The sequence below is a fragment of the Bos taurus genome, chromosome 5, assembly GCF_002263795.3.
Source record: "Bos taurus isolate L1 Dominette 01449 registration number 42190680 breed Hereford chromosome 5, ARS-UCD2.0, whole genome shotgun sequence".
NCBI classification, from domain to species: domain Eukaryota; kingdom Metazoa; phylum Chordata; class Mammalia; order Artiodactyla; family Bovidae; genus Bos; species Bos taurus.
In genome coordinates, this window is record NC_037332.1 from 78,179,327 (window position 1) to 78,200,258 (window position 20,932).

Sequence of the window (20,932 nt, forward strand, 5' to 3'; positions counted from 1 at the left end):
CTGAGCTTAGATTTTTAGATGGTGGAATGAAGATGGCAGTTTTAAACTGATAGATTTTCCTGGTTTGCAGTTTGAATGTCAGTGATGATGTCATCAGGTGTTCTGCTGAGGTCTGAGTGGCCTACATAGAAGAAGTAAGTATGAAGGTTGATTTTTTGTCTATACATGATCCATTGTGGTGAATTCTCTGAAGTCTATATCAAGACCTATAGCTTTATCTTGTAGTGTTTGAGGAAAAGAACAGTTTTAGTTTTAATTTCAAGTCAAAAGGGTGGGAGAAAATTGAAAATATTAGTTTGAAGAGTTGTAGCCAGATGTTAGAGAAAACCATAAGAGTTCAGGATCCAGTCCAGTTTACAGTTAGAAACAAAAACCCAAGAAAATAAGCAGGACTAGAATTTGATTATGGGTATGTCAAAGTTTTCTGTTTAAACATAATTTTTCTCTCTATAGTCATTTTTACCAAAGATAATCATAGTAAGTAATTTGTAAAATAAGTCTAGTCTCTTTAAATTTGACTTGTTATTTACATAAGTACAGCAAGAATAGATTTTATGTGCATTCTCGAATATGATATTCCAATCAAAGCTTTGGTAATATTCAAGGTCCTTTATTGACTCTATAGAGTCAACTTTAGGGATTTCTCTGGTGGTCCAGTGGTTAAGAATCCACCTTCCAATACTGTGGACCCAAATCCGATCCCTGGTCAGGAACTAAGATCCCACAGGCCCTAGGGCAAATAAGCCCCTATGTACCACAACTTTGGAGCCCGCTATCTCTGGAGCCTGTGTGGCAACAAAAGATCCCTCGTGCCAACAAAAGATCCCTTGTGTGACAACTAAGACCCATCACAGCCAAAAACAAACAAACAAACAAATATATATATATATATATTTTTTTTTTTTTTAAGTCAACTTTAGATACTTAAAACTGACTTAACAAGGAAACTCAGGTTACATCTTTAAAAGCCTCTTTATGCTAAGAAGCCAAGCCAAGTACTTAGCAGTTATGTCCTATTACAGTTATGTCCTATTACAGGGAAAACAAATTCTAATTGAATTTATGCAAATATCTATTGCCATGAAAATAGGAATAGTCAATAACATGGTTTTTAAAATTTGTTTTAATTCTGAATGAATCAGATAAGGAGAAAAAAATGTTTCATTTTTGTTTACAAAAGTATACCAAATTGTTGTAGATTTAGATAACTTAGAAGGAGAGGGAAAAAAAGATTTTAAATCTGGAAAACAAGCATTAAAGAACCAACAATGTTTCAAGAAAAGTCATAAAAGTTAGTTATTTTCATCAGTTCATTTGGGCTCTTGGAATTAATCTTTATTTTCCCTAATCTTGGGTTACCAGTTTTATGAATTAAGCAGTTTCTCCATTAGAGTTCTAGAAATTCTTAGTTTACCGGTGTGATCTTAAAATTATCAGAAAGCTACATTCTAGAGTACTTGTCAGGGTCCCATTCTGTGAATCTACACAAAGACAAAGCATTCTGGCGTATCAGTTCAGTTCATTCGCACCCGACTCTTTGCGACCCCATGAACTGCAGCACGCCAGGCCTCCCCGTCCACCACCAACTCCCACAGTTTACCCAAACTCATGTCCATCGAGTCGGTGATGCCATCCAGCCATCTCATTCTCTGTCGTCCCCTTCTCCTCCCACCTTCAATCTTTCCCAGCATCAGGGTCTTTTCCAATGAGTTGGCTCTTTGCATCAGGTGGCCAAAGTATTGGAGCTTCAGCTTCAGCGCTAAGCTTTCTTCACAGTCCAACCCTCATATCCATACATGACCACAGGAAAAACCATAGCCTTGACTAGACGAACTTTTGTTGGCAAAGAAATGTCTCTGCTTTTGAATATGCTATCTAGGTTGGTCATAACTTTCCTTCCAAGGAGTAAGCGTCTTTTAATTTCATGGCTGCAGTCACCATCTGCAGTGATTTTGGAGCCCAAAAAGATAAAGTCTGACACTGTTTCCACTGTTTCCCCATCTATCTGCCATGAAGTGATGGGACCAGATGCCATGATCTTAGTTTACTGAATGTTGAGCTTTAAGCCAACTTTTTCACTCTCCTCTTTCACCTTCATCAAGAGGCTTTTTAGTTCCTCTTCACTTTCTGCCATAAGGGTGGTGTCATCTGCATATCTGAGGTTATTGATATTTCTCCTGGCAATCTTGATTCCAGCTTGTGCTTCATCCAGCCCAGCGTTTCTCATGATGTACTCTGCATATAAGTTAAATAAGCAGGGTGACAATATACAGCCTTGACATACTCCTTTTCCCATTTGGAACCATTCTGTTGTTCCGGCCTATAATTGATTGTAAATGCTTTATGAGAAGAATTAAGAGTAAGAATTAAGAATTCTTAAGAATTAAGAACTCTTAAGAATTAAGAGTAACCCTCTGTGAATGGAGAAGGGATAGGCTACCCACTCCAGTATTTTGGGGCTTCCCTGGTGGCTCCATTGGTAAAGATTCCGCCTGCAGGGCAGGTGACCTGAGTTTGATTCCTTGGTCAGGAAGATCCCCTGGAGAAGGAAGCAGCTACCCACTCCAGTTTTCTGGCCTGGAGAATTCCATGGACAGAGGAGCCTGGCAGGCCACCACCAGTGGGGTCTCAAAGAATTGGACACAACTGATAGACTTTCACTTTCATATAGAAATACATCCCATTTCTCATACCTTGTATACAAAGTTGTTTTCTTTCATTTTTGTTTCTAGTGTTTATTTTTATATATTGATTATTAAATTTAACTTTTATTAACATTTATTTTCCAGTGGAAACTCAGAAGCATGCAGTTGTTGAACTGTCATATAGCAGCATCCTGTAGTAGATTAGCAAATTCATGAATACATAATTACAAAACATATTTTTAGAGACATGTTTTTTTACAGTACAACTTTTTCTCACAGTTTCATTGAGAAATAATTGACATGCAGCACTGTGTAAGTTTGAAATATATTGCATAATGACTTGACTGACATATATAGTAAGTTCAGTGAACATCTGTCATCTTATATAGATACAAAATAGAGAAAAAAGATTTTTCTCATGATGAGAACTCTTAGGAATTATTCTCATAACAACTTTTATATGTGACATACAGTGTTAATTGTATTTGCTGTGTTGTGCATTCCATCCCTAGCACCTATTTGTCCTATAACTATAAGTCCTATAACTTAAAGATTAATGCCTTCATCCAATTCCCCCTGCTTCTGGTGATTACAAATCTGATATCTTTCTATAAATTTGTTTTTTGTTTTAAAAGTATAATTGTCCTGCTGCTGCTGCTGCTAAGTCACTTCAGTCGTGTCTGACTCTGTGCGACCCCATAGATGGCAGCCCACCATGCTCCCCCGTCCCTGGGATTCTCCAGGCAAGAACACTGGAGTGGGTTGCCATTTCCTTCTCCAATGCGTGAAAGTGGAAAGTGAAAGTGAAGTTGCTCAGTCCTATCCGACTCTTAGCGACCCCATGAGCTGCAGCCCACGAGGCTCCTCCATTCATGGGATTTTCCAGGCAGAAGTACTGGAGTGGGGTGCCATTGCCTTCTCCATAATTGTCCTACAACACTATATTAGTTCCTGTTACACAAAATAGTGATTCAGTATTTCTACACATTTCAAAGTAATAACTGCAATAAATCTAGTTATAATATCTCACCATATAAAGATATTTTATAGTTATTGATTATATTCTATACACTGTGTATTTCATACCCATGACTCATTTATTTTTCAACCAGAAGTTTGTACCTCTTAATCCCCCTCATCTATTTTTTCCTCACCCCATCCCCTCCCCTCTGGCAGCCATCTATTTGTTCTCTAAATCTATAGCTATATCTGTTTTGTTATGTTCAGTTTTGTTTTTTAGATTTCACATATAAGTGAAATTACGTAGTATTTGTCTTTGTCTGACTTATCTCACTTAACCATCATGCCTTCTAGGCCCATTCATATTGTCGCAAATGGCTATATTTCATTCTTTTTAATGGCTGAGTAATATTCCATTTTGCAATATATATCACATTTTTATCCATTCAGCTCTTGGTGGGTGCTTAAGTTGCATCCATATCTTTATTATAAGTAATGCTGCATTGAACGTAGTGTAGTATTTATCTTTTTAAATTAGTTTTTGTTTTCTAAAGATAAATACTTAGGAGTGGAATTGCTGGATCATATGGTGGTTCTATTTTGAGGAATCTCCATACTGTTTTCTATAGTGGCTGCACCAATTTACATTCTCACCAGCAGTGCACATGGCTTCCCTTTTCTTCACATCCTTATCAGCACTTGTTACTTCTTTTTTTGATAATGTCCATTCTAACAGGTGTGAGTTGATATCTCGTGGTTTTGATTCGTATTTCCTTGATGATGAGTTAAATGATCATCTCTTCAGGTGCCTCTTGGCCATCTGTGTGTCTTCTTTGGAAATGTATCTATTCCAGTCCTCTGCTCATTTTTTAAGTTGTTTGTTTTTTAATGTTGAAATGTATGAATTCTTTGTATATTTTGGATATTAAACCCTTATCAGAAATATTATTTGCAAATATCTTTAAATTCACTAGGTGGCCTTTTGTTCTGTTGATAATTTCCTTCACTCTGCAAAACCTTTTTAGTTTAATTTAGTCTCATTTGTTTATGTTTGCTTTTGTTTCCCTTGCCTGAGGAGAAATAACCCTACAAGTATTGGTAGGACCAATGTCAGAGAGCTTAACTACCTATGTTTTATTCTAGGATTTTTAATGGTTTCAGGCCTTTCATTGAAGTCTTTAACCCCGTTTGAGTTTATTTTTATATATGGTATGAGAAAATGTTCTACTTTTATTTCTTTAAATGTAACTGTTCAATTTTCCCAGCAATGTTTATTGAAGAGACAGTCTTTTCCTCATTGTATATTCTTGACCCTGTGTCATAGTTTAACTGACCAAAATGTGTATTTCTGGACTTTCTGTTCTGCTTCATTTAACCTAATGTGTCTGTTTTTGTGCCAGTACAATACTGTTTTGATTTCTGTAGCTTTGTAGTACAGTGTGAAATCAGGAAGCATGATACTTCCATCTGTGTCCTTCTTACTCAAGATTGTTTTGGCTGTTGAGGGGTCTTTTGTGTTTCCATACAGATTATCAGATTATTTTTTCTAGTTCTCTGAAAAATGCCAGTGGTGTTTTGATAGGAATTGCATAGAATCTGTAGATGGCCTTGAGTAGTATGATCATTGCAACAATATTAATTCTTTCAGTTCATGAACACAGTGTATCTTTTCATCTATTTGTATCATCCTCAGTTTCTTTCATCAGTGCTTTATAGTTTTCTAAGTACAGATCTTTTACCTCCTTAGTTATATTTATTCCTAGGTATTTTATTCTTTTTGATGTAGTTGAACATGGGAGTGTTTTTTTTTTAATTCCTCTGTCTGATAGTTCATTGTTAATATACAGAAACGCAACAGATTTCTGTACATTGTATCTTGCAAGTTTACTGAATTCACTGATCAAATATGGTTTTTTAGATTGGTGGCTTTGGGATTTTCTATGTGTAGTATCATGTCATCTGCAAACAGTGATGGTTTTAATTCTTCCTTTCTTATGTCGATTCCTTTTATTTCTTTTTCTTTTCTGATTGCTGTGGCTCGGACTTAAAATACTACATTGAATAGACTTGGTAAGAGTGGTATCCTTGTCTTGTTCCTTATCTTAAAAGAAATGCCTTCAACTTTTCACTGTTGAATATGATGTTAGATGTGGGCTTGTCATATATGGCCTTTATTATGTTACGGTACATTACTTCTATACCAACTTTGTTGAGAGTTTTTACCATAACTAGATGTTAAATTTTGTCAAAAGTTTTTCTACATTTATTGAGATGATGATATTTTTCTACAATATGTTAATGTGGTATAACACATTGATTTCTTTGTGGATATTGAACTATTCAAGGATGAGACTGATTCATCCCATCCCTGATGACTCTTTTAATGTACTATTGAATTCAGCTTGCTAATAGTTTGATGAGGATTTTCACATTTATGTTCATCAGTGATGTTGGCCTGTAATTTTCTTTTTTGTGATATTTTTGTCTGGTTTGGGTATCAGATTGATGATATTCACTCACAGAATAAGTTTGGAAGTGTTCCTTGGTCTTCAATTTTTTTTGATTTATTTGGAACAGGTGTTAACTTTTTTCCTAAATTTTTGGTAGAATTCACTTATAAAGCCATCTGGTCCTGAAGTTTTGTTTGTTGGGAGATTTTTAAATTACTGATTCAGTTTAATTCAAATTCATAACTGGCCTGTTCATATTTTCTATAGTGTAATTTTTTTAATCTGCAAGAGGCGTGTTTATTACTCAATCTCAGTAGGGACTTCTCCAGTTGTCCAGTGGTTAAGAATCTGCCTCCCAATTCAGGGGACTCGAGTTCAATCCCTGGTTGGAAAACTAAGATTCCACATGCTGCAGGGCAATTAATCCTGCACGCCACAACTATTGAGCCCGCACACCACAACTAGAGAGAAGCCCTCACACTGCAATGAAGAGCCGTTGTGCCACAAGCAAGATCCCAAGTATTGCAACTAAGATCCAACATAACTAAAAATAATAATAATAAATATAGAACTGCCTTATGATCCAGCAATCCCACTGCTGGGCATACACACTGAGGAAACCAGAAGGGAAAGAGACACGTGTACCCCAATGTTCATCGCAGCACTATTTATAATAGCCAGGACATGGAAGCAACCTAGATGTCCATCAGCAGATGAATGGATAAGAAAGCTATGGTACATATACACAATGGAGTATTACTCAGCCATTAAAAAGAATACATTTGAATCAGTTCTAATGAGGTGGATGAAACTGGAGCCTATTATACAGAGTGAAGTAAGCCAGAAGGAAAAACACCAATACAGTATACTAACGCATATATATGGAATTTAGAAGGATGGTAACGATAACCCTGTATACGAGACAGCAAAAGAGACACTGACGTATAGAACAGTCTTATGGACTCTGTGGGAGAGGGAGAGGGTGGGAAGATTTGGGATAATGGCATTGAAACATGTAAAATATCATGTATGAAACGAGATGCCAGTCCAGGTTCAATGCACGATACTGGATGCTTGGGGCTGGTGCACTGGGACGACCCAGAGGGATGGTGTGGGGAGGGAGGAGGGAGGGGGGTTCAGGATGGGGAACACATGTATACCCGTGGTGGATTCATTTTGATGTTTGGCAGAACTAATACAATTATGTAAAGTTTGAGAATAGAATAAAATTAATTTTAAAAAAAAAACATTTAAAAAATTTTAATACTACTAAAATCACAAATGTAAAAAAAAAATAAATAAATAAACAATTGTAAAAATTAAAAAGCCAAAAGTAGGTAAAAATTAATGTTTCAGTATATTATCATATTTAGAAGCAGTCTAGAAAAGCTATGATAGGTAATGAATATCCATCATTTAATTTAACTTAGTATAAACTTTTATCTTACATCTATTTAATCTACTTGTTTTTAATAAATATGCTTGGCCTTACCATTAAACAGCTAATAATCATCTTATATTGTTTTTCTTGCTGACAAATTTTGTAGCATAGAAATAGCACAAACTTCTTTGACTATTAAACCTGGGTAGAAATGGTTGTGTATTTACATTATATTTAATATTGACAACCCTGAGGACAAACCTGTTTTATTAAACCGACACATTTAAGTTGGCTTTTATTTAGAAAAGTTTATTCCAGATAATACAAACTTGAAAAACATGTGGGTCAGTCTCTATAATTTATGTGAATGCTTATTTTGCTTTAAGTAGATTAAATAGAGCTCTTTAAAAACTTTCACATAACATACATGAATTTGTGTATACATGTATCTATAGGCATAAATAGACACAGAGATCATATAACTTTCATTTAAAAAATTTAGCCATGCATCAGGTACAATAATATAAAGCTTAAAAAAAAATAAAATAGCTGAATCCAAATTGTTTCTGACAGATGGAATAAATTAAGGTTACCTGCTTATGGCCAGAGTTTGTTTTACCAAAATTTTTCTGTCTGTGTGCTATAAGAATTCTTTTAGGGAAGATATTTTTGGTGTCATTTTGTCTTTTAGAAGTTTTTGCCTACCATTGTCTCTGGGAAGTTTGGGATATTCTTTTTTTAAGGGTGTCACTAAGGTGGACTATCATATCTAAATTAAAGATTCCCCAAAGTGGCTACTGCAAATTCAGTTATCCTTCATAAAGTTCACCCATTTTTTCAAAAAGTCTCAAGATCTTGGCCTGTGATTTGGACCAGGTAGAACCCATCTTCACCATAGATTCTCTAGGACATCTTAACTCTGAGGGGTCCTGTTTTGAACAGCTGTTCTGAAACCAGGGGATTACTCCTCCCAACCCCCTACTTTTTGAATAGAGTTGGGTACTTACCAAAAAGTTTCAGTAACAATTCTTAGTAAAATTGGAGAGCTCAACACAAAAGGGAGTGATGCTTGGATCCAAGAAAGATTTACCATGAAACCCCATGGTCAGTGAGAAAATAGTGAGCACAGTGAACTCTATTAGTACTGGCACTTGTTTACTCACCAGGCTCTTGACTAATCAGGGGTTGTCTATAGGTCCCACTTCTGACACCAAAAACTGTCAAAAGAAAATAAAGAGAGATTTGCTTGTTATGAATATTTTTTTGAATGAGGAAGAAGCTACTCATGAACAGAGACTTCAAACTGAAAGTGGTTAGAAGTTCAGAGTTATGTAGTTAAAGGATGATTTATAAAGTGAGAATGAGGAAGTCATTGAACATTTTCAATGATGGTCTATTACAGTGGAAGTTTACAGATGACAGGAATTTGGTTAAAAATGTTTATCTTATACTATTTTGGAAGATGATTTAAGTTTTGCCTATTGTTATCAGAAGCATATATAAGAAATAGTCTAAGTTAACTTTTGCTTAAGTTCATGAAATAATCTAGAGTTTCACTTATATAGCCTAACTGGTTTTGTTTTCTTGGATGATTTTCAAGCTTAATTTCCATTTTATTTTAACACTAGCAAGTAATATATCGGAGAAGGCGATGGCACCCCACTCCAGTACACTTGCCTGGAAAATCCCATGGGCAGAGGAGCCTGGTAGGCTGCAGTCCATGGGGTCGCTAAGAGTCGGACACAACTGAGTGACTTCACTTTCACTTTTCACTTTCATGCATTGGAGAAGGAAATGGCAATCCACTCCACTGTTCTTGCCTGGACGGGGGAGCCCAGTGGGCTGCCATCTATGGGGTCGCACAGAGTCGGACACGACTGAAGCAACTTAAGCAGCAGTAGCAGCAGCAAGTAATATATACTACTAAATGCTAGTTATTGTTATTAATTATTTCGCACCAGAAATTGTGCTGGAAATTGCAGTTATAAAGGAAATTGTTTATCTCCAGGAGCTTTCAGTCTATTAATATTGCCACAAAAAAAGTTAAGACTGAGAAGAACAATTGCTTTAATCTACCAAATGCCTTCTAAAAGAGTAAGATTTGACATTTATGTTATATCTTATAAACTTCTGGCCCTCAGTCCACAGTCACTTTTCATAAAAGAAAAATCTATTGATTCTCCTTTATGCAGACTCAGACTTGCATAGAGTCCTGAATAAAGTATCTTGGTTTAGTTCTTGGCATAGTTTTTATACTTTATCCGAACAGAATATCTTTTCTGTCAGTAAAGACAGAGTGGTTCGGCATCTGAGAAAGCCGAGCAGCCATGGCACATCAAAGGGTTCTTGGGACACTTCAGAGGTTTCCCAAGGCCCATGGAGGCAGCAGAGGTCTCCTCCACCCACCAACGCCTCAGCCGTCGTCCATGGCATCAGCCTCAGGCTTCACGAAAGTGAAAACAAGCCAGGAGTAAGACAAAACCAGTACAAATAAATCCACAAGTCAAAACAGCTACAGTCAAATTCAAGGAAAGCAAAGAACTTGATAAGCAAAAGTTACCAGAAAGATGGCGGAGTAAAAGGACATGCACTCATCTTCTCCTATGAGAACTCCAAAGTTGCAACCAATAGCTGAACAACCATTGACAGGAGAATGTTGGATCCCAACAAAAAAAGATAGTGCATGTCCAAGGGCAAAGGAGAAGCCCCAACAAGACAGTAGGAGGGGCGAAATCATGTTTTGAATCAAACCCCATACCCACCAGAGAGCTCGGAGGGCTCAAACAAAACATTATTTGCACCAGGACCCAGGGACCCCACAAAAGACTGAGCCAGATCTGCCTTTGAGTGTTTGTCTCTTGTGGGGGCATGGATCAGCAGTGGCCTGCTGCGAGGACAGGGTCTCTGGCTGCAGCAGACCTGGGAGGGGTGGCGTGTGAGCCCCACCATAGAACCACTGAGCGGTTAACCCACAAACAGGAGAACAGTTATACCAAAGAATTTCTCACACTGTTGCAAAAGTTCTAGGGCCACAAATTTCCCAACCTGGGGATCCAGTAAAGGGACTGAGAACCCCCAGGGAATTTGACTTTGAAGGCCAGTGGGATATGATTACAGAACTTCCACAGGACTGGGGCAACACTCTTGGAGGACACAAACAAAACCTAGTGTGCACCAGGACCCAGAAGAAAGGAGCAGTGACCCAAATAGAGACTGAACCAAACTTGCCTGTGAGTGTCCAGGAGTCTCTGGGGGAGACATGGATTGACAGTGGCCAGTCATGGGGTAAGGAGCACTAAATACAACAGTCCTGGCATAAGCCCTCTTGAAGGTCACCATCCCCATACCATAGTTTGGCCTAAGACCAAACTACAGGGAGGAAACACAGCCCCACCCATCAACAGAAAATTGGATTAAAGATTTATTGAGCATAGCCCATCAGAGCAAGACCTACATTCCCCCACAGCCAGGCCCTCCTATCAGGAAGCTTCACAAGCCTCTTATCTTTATCCTTCAGAGGGCAGACAGAATGGAAACCACAATTACAGAAAACTAACCAAACTGATCACTTGGATCATAGTCCTGTCTAACTCAGTGAAACTGAGCCATGATGTGTAGGGCCACCCAAGATGGATGGGTCATGGGGGAGAATTCTGACAAGACGTGGTCCACTGGAGAAGGGAATGGCAAATTACTTCAGTATTCTTGCCTTGAGAACCCCATGAACAGTATGAAAAGGCAAAAAGATATGACATGGAAAGATGAGCTCCCCAGGTCAGTAGCTGCCCAATATTCTACTGGAGAAGAGTGGAGAAATAGCTCCAGAAAGAATGAAGAGGCTGAGGCAAAGTGAAAACAATGCCCAGTTTATACAATTATAATTATATGTGGAAGCGGCAAATAGATTCAAGAGATTAGATCTGGTAGATAGAGTGTCTAAAGAACTATGGACGGAGGTTTGTAACCTTGTACGAGAGGCTATGATCAAAATCATCCCTAAGAAAAAGAAATGCAAAAAGGCAAAATGGTTGTCTGAGAAGGCCTTACAAATAGCTGGGAAAAGAAGAGAATCGAAAGACAAAGAATAAGAGGAAAGATATATCCATCTGAATGCAGAATTTCAAAGAATAGCAAGGAGATTAAGAAATCCTTCTTAAGTGATCAATACGAAGAAATAGAGGAAAACAATAGAATGAGAAAGACTAGAGATCTCTTCAAGAAAATTAGAGATACCAAGGGAACATTTCATGCAAAGATGGGCTCAATAAAGGAGAGAAAGAGCAAGGACTTAACAGAAGCAGAACATATTAAAAAGAAGTGGCAAAAATACACAGAAGAACTATACAAAAAAAGATCTTCATGACCCAGATAACCACGATGGTGTGGTCGCTAACCTAGAGCCAGACATCCTGGAGTGCAAGTCAAGAGGGCCTTAGGAAGCATTACTACAAACAAAGCTAGTGGAGGTGATGAAATTCCAACTGAACTATTTCAAATCCTAGAAGATGATGCTGTGAAAGTGCTGTACTTAATATGCAAGCAAATATGGATAACTCAGCAATGGCCATAGGACTGGAAAAGGTCAGTTTTCATTCTAATCCCAAAGGAAGGCAATGCCAAAGAATGTTCAAACTACTGCACAATTGCACTCATCTCACACATTAGCTAAGTAATGCTCAAGATTCTCCATGCTAGGCTTCAGCAGTATGTGAACTGAGAACTTCCCGATGTTCAAGCTGGATTTAGGAAAGTCAGAGGAACCAGAGAGCAAATTGCCAACATCCATTGCATCATAGAAAAAGCAAGAGAATTCTAGAACATCTACTTCTGCTTCACTGACTACACTAAAGCCTTTGACTGTGTGGATCACAGCAAACTGTGGAAAATTCTTCAAGTGATAGGAATATCAGACCACCTTATCTGCCTCCTGAGAAATCTGTATTCAGGTTAAGAAGCAACAATTAGACTCTTTTCAGTTGGGAAAGGAGTACGTCAAGACTGTATATTTTTACTTTGCTTATTTAACTTCTGTGCAGAGTGTATCACGTGAAATGCTGGACTGGATGAAACACAAGCTAAAATCAGGATTGTTGGGAGAAATATCAATAACCTCAGATATGCAGATGATATAACCGTTATGGCAGAAAGCGAAGAGGAACTTAAAAGCCTTTTGATGAAAGTGAAAGAGGAGAGTGAAAAAGCTGGCTTAAAACTCAACATTCAGAAAACTAAGATCATGGCATCTGGTCCTATCACTTTATGGCTAATAGAGAGGGAAACAATGAAACGATGACAGACTTTTTTGTCTTGGGCTCCAAAATCACTGCAGATGGTGATTGCAGCCATGAAATGAAAAGACGCTTGCTCCTTGGAAGAAAAGCTATGACCAATCTAGACAGCATATTAAAAAGTGGAGACATTCCTTTACTGACAAAGGTCAGTGTACTCTAAACTATGATTTTTCCAGTAGTCATGTATGGATGTGAAAGGTGGACTATAAAGAAATCTGAGCGCTGAAGAATTGATGCTTTTGAACTGTGGTGTTGGAGAAGACTCTTGAGAGTCCCTTGGACAACAAAGAGATCAAACCAGTCAATCCTAAAGGAAATCAGGCCTGAATATTCATTGGAAGGACTGGTGCTGAAGCTGAAGCTCCAATACTTTGGCCACTTGATGCAGAGAACAATGAGCCTTCATTGGAAAGGACCCTGATGCTCAGAAAGATTAAAGGCAGGACGAGAGAGGATGAGATGATTGGATGGCATCACCGACTCAATGGACGTGAGTTTGAGCAAGCTCCAGGAGTTGGTGAAGGATGGGGAAGCCTGCAGTCTACGGGGTCGTTAATAGTTAATAATAGTTAATAGTTGGATACAACTTATTGACTGAACTGAACTGAACTGAAAGACACAGTAGGTTAAGAGTAGAAGTTAGGAAAACAGACTACCTGGGTTCTATACATTTAACATTTACTAGTAATACAGTCTTATGCAAATGATATAACTCGTCTGAATTTCAGTTTTCTCATCTGTAAATGAAAAATCGTGGTAATATTACCTGCCTTATTGAACTACTATGAAGATTAAAAGCCAGTACATGTAAATAACATGAAATAGTGGTTGGCACATAGTAAGTATTCATTTATATTAGGTATTAATCTTATTTCATACCTACCATGGAAAGCAGTGTAACAAGGGCTTTGTTACCTAAGGCCTGACCTTTTTTTCCTAAGATGTGGCTTAATTCCTATCTCTTAGTTCTGAACTCTATTCTAAGGTTCCTTGAGGGTTCCATGCAACTGATCCTCTGAACCTCTGTGGGCAGATTCAAGTCTTCCATCTCTCTGTACCCATCGTTTCTTATTTTTAGGAGTATTCAGATAAGCACCCTCTTCCAACAACACAAGAGATGACTCTACACATGGCCAATGTGTAGATGGTCACCAGATGATCAATACCAAAATCAGATTGATTATATTTTTTGTAGTCAAAGATGGAGAAGCTCTATACAGTTAGCAAAAACAAGACCAGGAGCTGACTATGGATCAAATCATGAACTCGTTATTGCAAAATTCAGACTTAATTGAAGAAAGTAGGGAAAACCACTAGACCATTCAGGTATGACCTAAATAAATCCCTTAAGATTATACAGTGGAAGTGACTAACAGATTCAAGGGATTAGATATGATAGACAGAGTGCCTGAAGAACAATGGATGGAGGTTCCTAACATTGTACAAAAGGTGGCTACCAGAACCACCCCCCACCAAAAAAGAAATGCAAGAAGGCAAAGTGGTTGTCTGAGGAGGCCTTAGAAATAGCTGAGAAAAGAAGAGAAGTGAAAGACAAAGGAAAAAGGGAGATATACCCAACTGAATGCAGAGTTTCAGAGAATAGCATGGATAGATAAGAAAGCCTTCTTAAGTGAACAGTGAATGCAAAGAAATAGAGGAAAACACTAGAATGGGAAAGACTAGAGATCTCTTCAAGAAAATCAGAGATACAAAGGGAACCTTTCATGCAAAGATGGGCACAATAAAGGAGAGAAACAGCAGTGACCTCACAGAAGCAGAAAAGATTAAGAAGAGGTGCAAGAATACATAGAAGAACTATACAAAAAAGGTCTTAATTACATGGATAACCACAATGGTGTGGTCACTACCTACAGCCAAACATCTGGAGTGTGTGGTGAAGTCAAGTGGACTTTAGGAAGCATTACTACAAACAAAGCTAGTGAGGATGATGGAATTCCAGCTGAGATATTTCAATTCCTAAAAGATGATGCTGTGAAAGTGCTGCACTCAATATGTCAGCAAATTTGAGAACAAATCAGTCACCACAGGACTGGAATAGGTCAGTTTTCATTCCAATCTTAAAGAAAGGTGATGCCAAAGAATGTTCAAATTACGCCACAATTAACGCTCATTTCACATGCTAGCAAGGTAATGCTCAAAATCCTTCAAACTAGGCTTCAACAGCATGTGAACTGAGAACTTCCAGATATACAAGTTATATTTAGAAAAGGCAGAGGAACCAGAGATCAAATTGCCAAACATCTGTTGGATCATAGAAAAAGCAAGAGCGTTCCAGAAAAACATTTACTTCTGCTTCACTGACTACACCAAAACCTTTGACTCTGTGGATCACAACAAACTGTGGAAAATTCTTAAAGAGATAGAAATACCAGACCACCTTACCTGCCTCCAAGAAACTTGTATGCAGGACAAGAAGCAACAGCTAGAACTGGACATGGAACAACAGACTGTTTCAAAATTGGCAAATGAGTATGTCAAGGCTGTAGTCACTGTGCTCATTTAACTGATGTGGAGAGTACATCATTGAAATGCCAAGCTGGATGAAGCACAAGCTGGAATCACAATTGCAGGAAGAAATATCAATAACCTCAGATATGCAGATGACACCACTCTAATGGCAGAAAGTGAAGAACTAAAGAATCTCTTGATGAAGGTGAAAGAGGAGAGTAAAGGTGGCTTAAAACTCAACATTCAAAAAACTAAGATCATGGCATCCAGTCCCATTGTGCATACAGCTAAGTCACTTCAGTCATGTCTGACTCTTTGTGACCCTATGGACTGTAGCTTATCAGGGTCTTTTGTCCACCAGATTCTCCAGGCAAGAATACTGGAGTAGGTTGCTGTACCCTCCTCCAGGGGATTGAACCCAGCCAAGGATCGAACTCACATCTCTTGCAGCTCCTGCATTGCAAGTGGATTCTTTACTGCTGAGCCACCAGGGAAGCCCCCAGTCACGTTACTTCATGGCAGATAGATGGGAAAACAGTGGAAGCAGTGACAGACTGTACTTTCTTTTCCCATGTTCATATATGGATGTGAGAGTTGGACCATAAAGAAGGCTGAGCACCAGAGAATTGATGCTTTAGAACTGTGGTGCTGGGGAAGACCCTTGAGAGTGCCTTTGACAAGGTCATCAAACCAGTCACTCTTAAAGGAAATCAACCCTAAGTATTCAGTGGAGATAGTGAAGGAGAGGGAAGCCTGGTGTGCTGCAGTCCAGGGGGTTGCAAAGAATCAGAGACAACTAAATGACTGAATAGCAACAGATTCAGTTAAGCATACATTTAAAAACACATGTGGCATATTAACCACTATGCCAATGATAGTTGGAAATAACTAGCATGAAAGAGGTATAGTCTTATGGGACTAGCACAAGTATATAAATAACTATAATATAGGTGGAGTAATGACAAAAAGAGGGATTAACAAATGGAAGTACATTCAAGAGGAAGTAAAAAGAACAAAGTCTGACAAACAGGGAAGTTAGAAATATGTGAGAAGACAGAACATAGTATTTCTGTCTGGCTGGAAAATACAATAGTGGAATAGTAAGACATAAAACCAGGTAATTAGGAGCAGAATGTTGGCCATGAGAATGAAATGAGTGTTTAATTTATGTAGCAGTGGGAAGTTATTGAAGGTTTTGGAACTATGCTGGGAGCAGAGAGAGAGTCGAATTAGGGAGTAGCTAAGAACAAGGGAACAGGAAACTGTTTTAAAATTTTGGAAAGGGATAGAAAGAGCCCAAACCGAGAGACATATGTGATGATGGTCATTGCAAAATTCATTCTGGTAAAAGAGAATTGGAATGTCCATCACTGGGAGAGGTGCCATGGAGTAGTATGCAGTTGCTAGGAGAGTAAAGAATAGATGTGTATGTGTTCACTTGGATGGAACTTGAAAACATAGTGCTTAGTGAAAAAAGATGAAAAGAGAACATATGAAGAAAAATCATCCAAAACTTTGAATTAAAACAAAAAGACTGACTACATGACCTTCATTGTCATATTGGAGTATTGTTTCCCATGTTAAGGCCCATATTTTTGGATAATATTTTCTAACCTTTTGGGGTTAAAATATATTCAGACTAGTTGTTCAGCAAGCTATTCCTGGAGTTCCCTTGGTTTTTGTTACCTTCTAACAAGGTAAGGAACTTGATCCAGAATAGCAGTCAACTGTTACTAAATGCGCTGTTTAGTCCAGAGGAATGGGACTTCTCCATGATGTAAACTGCTTGGTTTACGTCCTTGCGTAAGTTCATAATCTCTTCACTGGGCCAGCATTTTAATAGCACTGCCTCTGGCTATGAGATAGTGAACAGTTTTGAATAAAGATAACAAAGAAAGACAGAAGTTAAAAATTACTCTAAAGTTTTTAACTTTGTTGACCAGGAATATTGTGATATCATTAGATAATTATGGAGAAGTGTCTTATCAGGAAAATTAATCAGAACATCCAGTTGAAATAACACATAGGCAGTTAGAAATATAATTTTTTAAATTTTTAATTCAATTTACTTAAACTAAAGAAAGCCAAACAGTTCAGCTATTTCTCCCCAACCCCTACCCCCAGCCTCCACCTCCAAGAACCGCCAGTCTGTTTTCTGCATCTATGAATTTTTTGGGGGTTTTCTGTTTTGTTTTGTTTTTATACTCCACAAATAAGAGAAGTCATATGGTATCTGGCTTTCTCTGTCTGACATCTCACTTACCATAATGCTCTCTAGGTCTATCCATGTTGCTGCAAATGGCAAGATATAATTCTTTTTTATGGCTGAGTGATATTCTATTGTATATATGCCACATATTATTTCTTTATACATTTATTCATTGATGGACACTTAGGTTATTTCCATATCTTCATATTGTAAATAAAGTTGCAATGAACATGGTAGTGCAGATACCTTTTCAAATTATTATTTTTATTTTCTTTGCATCAGTTCAGTTCCGTCACTCAGTCGTGTTCGACTCTTTGTGACCCCATGGACTGCAGCACACCAGGCTTCCCTGCCCATCACCAACTCCCAGAGCTTGCTTAAACTCATGTCTGTCGAGTCAGTGATGCCATCCAACCATCTCATCCTCTGTCATCACCTTCTCCTGATTTCAGTCTTTCCCAGCATCAGGGTCTTTTCCAATGAGTTAGTTCTTCTCATCAGGTGGCCAAAGTATTGGAGCTTCAGCCTCAGCATCAGTCCTTCCAGTGAATATTCAGGTTGATTTCCTTTAGGATTGACTGGTTTTATCTCCTTGCAGTCTTTGCATAAATAAATATTTCTTTGCATAAATACCCAAAAGTGGAATTCCTTCCTGGATCATATGGTAGTTCTATTTTTAATTTTTTGAGGAACTTCTATACTCTTTTCTACAGTGCCTGCATCAATTTTCATTCCCACTAACAGTGCACAAGGCTTCCCACTTCTCCACATCCTCTCCAATACTTGTTATTTCTTGTCTTTTTGATATAGCCATTCTGGCAGGTATGAGGTGATATCTCGTGATTTTGATTTGCATTTCCTTGATGATTATTGATGTTGAGCATCTTTTCATGTATTGGTTGGCCATCTGTGTGTCTTCTTTGAAAAAATATGTTTTAACCTGAAAGAGATATCAAGGATTAAGTCTAAGAGTAAGAATAAACTCCTTGTAGATGGTCGGTGAAGCCATGGTTAAGTTTAAGGAAGAGGATACAGAGAGAAGAAAAGGAGGCCAAAAGCCAAATTTTATGCAGCATGTACATTAAAAGCAGGCATTTTGCCTGCAGTCATTTCTTTGTTAGATTAATTCACCATATAACTGATTGGCTAAATATTAAAGTGTTTCTTTTAACTATAAAGCTTAGGGCAATTTATTGGATGAGAAATCTGTCTCTCCTCTCATCTCTCACCCCACCCCACTTTTTACAGCTTTTGCAGATTTACTAAGTTTTAGCTGACCGCTTTTTATTTTTGTCTTGACAATTGAGATCACCTGTGTTAACCTTTGGGATTAAGAACTAAAATTATTTATGTCAATATAGCTTTTTGCTCCAGGAAATTTTTGCCATCAATTTATCTAAATAAACATTTGGTTATGAGGATAAACATTTTGATTGGTAGGGCAAACATTATGTTTATTAGGATAGATTTTTCAGAAGGTCTTGCTTTAAGACCCCATGTCCATCAGTGTTAAACTGTTATGTCACAAATTTTGCTTAATCCTATCCCATTCCCTATCTGGGATGGGGAGAACCTTCTTAAACCACTCAAGCTTACATCCCCAAATCCTGAATGTACTCTTCTCTAGCTTTCCCCTGAGCTTAGTTGTTATCAGCTTCCCTGATAGCTTAGTTGATGAAGAATCTGCCTGCAATGCAAGAGACCCCAATTTGATAGCTTTTCCCTGTTAGCTTTCTCCTATTGAAACATTATCAAAACCCTGTTAAACCCTCACTGCAGTTACCAGGCTCCTCCATCCATGGGATTCTCCAGGCAAGAATACTGGAGTGGGTTGCCATTTCCTTCTCCAAGGGATCTTCCCAATCTAGGGATCGAACCCAGGTCTCCTGCATTAGAGGCAGATGCTTTAACCTCTGAGCCACCAGGGAAGCCCTGCAGTTAATTTAATAAACTTGCTCTGTTTGACAGACTTTTTGGATGGTCTTTGTGAGCCATTTAATAGTTCTCATAGCAGCATTTTAAGAAATATTTCATTTGTTTCTGTCCCAGATCTCTGCTAGTGCTGCTGGAGGGAACTGGAACAGAAAAAGCAAACCATTTACCATGTGGAACGCATGGCACAGCCTGAGTTCAGAGAAGAGACAAAAACAAAATGAAAAAGACCAAGAGAAAGACATGGGGAAGAAAAAGAGTACTATTGTGGAAAAAATTAAAAATATAGATGAATTGTGTGTAAAGGAAAATATAAGAGGAGTGATGATGGAATTTGATTTTTCTCTTCTTCAAACTAATGTTTTTAGCTTGGTCTTGTTTCATGAATGTTGGTGGAAGATATGGGTCTTGGGTGAGAGATACCAAGAACTTTATTATTCATTACACAACAAACATCATGAGCCTTAGCATGCTTATGTCACTTCCCCCTTGACCTCCAAGACACACAGCAGCAACACAGAAGGCCAAGACAGATGCCTACCCAAAGGATGGGTTGTGTTACAGGAGAGAAGCTCTGAATTTTGGAAATTCTGCATTTTATAACAAGCAGTAATAACCTCTTTGTCCTGGAGGGAGACATGACTTTATCCCACAGGTTGCTCATTGCAAAGAGAACCCTGAAAGAGGCCCAGATACAGTATCAAGGTTTTGTTTTCTTGTCATTCTCAGCAAAACAGGCAGGGCCTTGAAAAACTCACAGGGTAGTGCCTTTCCCAACATTTCACCTTTTTGCCCTACCACCTTGGCATCTGACAAATTATCACATGGGCATGACAGTTCTTTACCACGCTAATTAATTGGCAGAGGCTAGGACCAAATGTATTTAATTTATGGCATATAGAAATCAACTAAGGCTATTAATATTGCTCTCAAAAGGAGGATGAAGCCAACCAGCAATATTGACTTCAACTATGCCTCCAGAGTCCCAGACTCAAGCAACTGGAATTAATCGCAGGGGAGACCAGTAGGTCTTATTTCAGACAACCAAGACACAGCATAAGCCCAGGACAGTCTCCATTATGACCTGCACAAGGACATTCAAGTTTTCCTGTTAATTTTTGGTGCTGTTATCAGTAATGACAGGAACAATAGATGGGCCAAAAAAGAAATCCAACTGAGAGATACTCCATGGCCTATTCTGTACATAGAAACATAAAACAAAGAGACACTCTAGTTTGGATTTACTTTTAAACTTGATTTCGATCACTATGACATTGTTTTGTTTTTATCACATGAGAAAACATCTCTGAGTACTTGCAGCCTTGATTGTTACACATAAAATAGCCCAAGATCACTTGAACATCAGGGGAAACCTGTTTATATCTGTCATGTTGAAACAAGATTGTGTTGGTCCATATTTTCATACCCTTATAAAGAGAGGCTAGGCAAAGCAGAATAGTTCAGGGTCTTCCATATTCACATGAACTTTTCTGTAATCATAGCACAAACACAATGATGAGAAATCTAGCAGTAGGTCAGATTGTCAGCTGCAGCTACTTCTTGCCCCAGGTGGACCATATTAATTGTTTTGCCAA

The 20,932-nt window shown here is 38.1% G+C and overlaps 1 protein-coding gene across 5 annotated transcripts in view; it reads left to right on the forward strand.

Moving 5' to 3' along the window:
• Window positions 1-20,932, forward strand: part of AMN1 (antagonist of mitotic exit network 1 homolog) — an 85,456-nt gene that overhangs the window by 3,167 nt on the left and 61,357 nt on the right. For 3 of the 5 annotated variants that reach the window (XM_005206834.5, XM_024991810.2, XM_059886476.1), the window contains exon 2: window positions 71-134. The exons of the other annotated variants lie outside the window; for them this stretch is intronic. The gene's annotated coding sequence lies outside the window, so the exon portion shown is untranslated. The remainder of the gene's footprint in view (window positions 1-70; window positions 135-20,932) is intronic. 5 annotated transcript variants of the gene reach the window in all.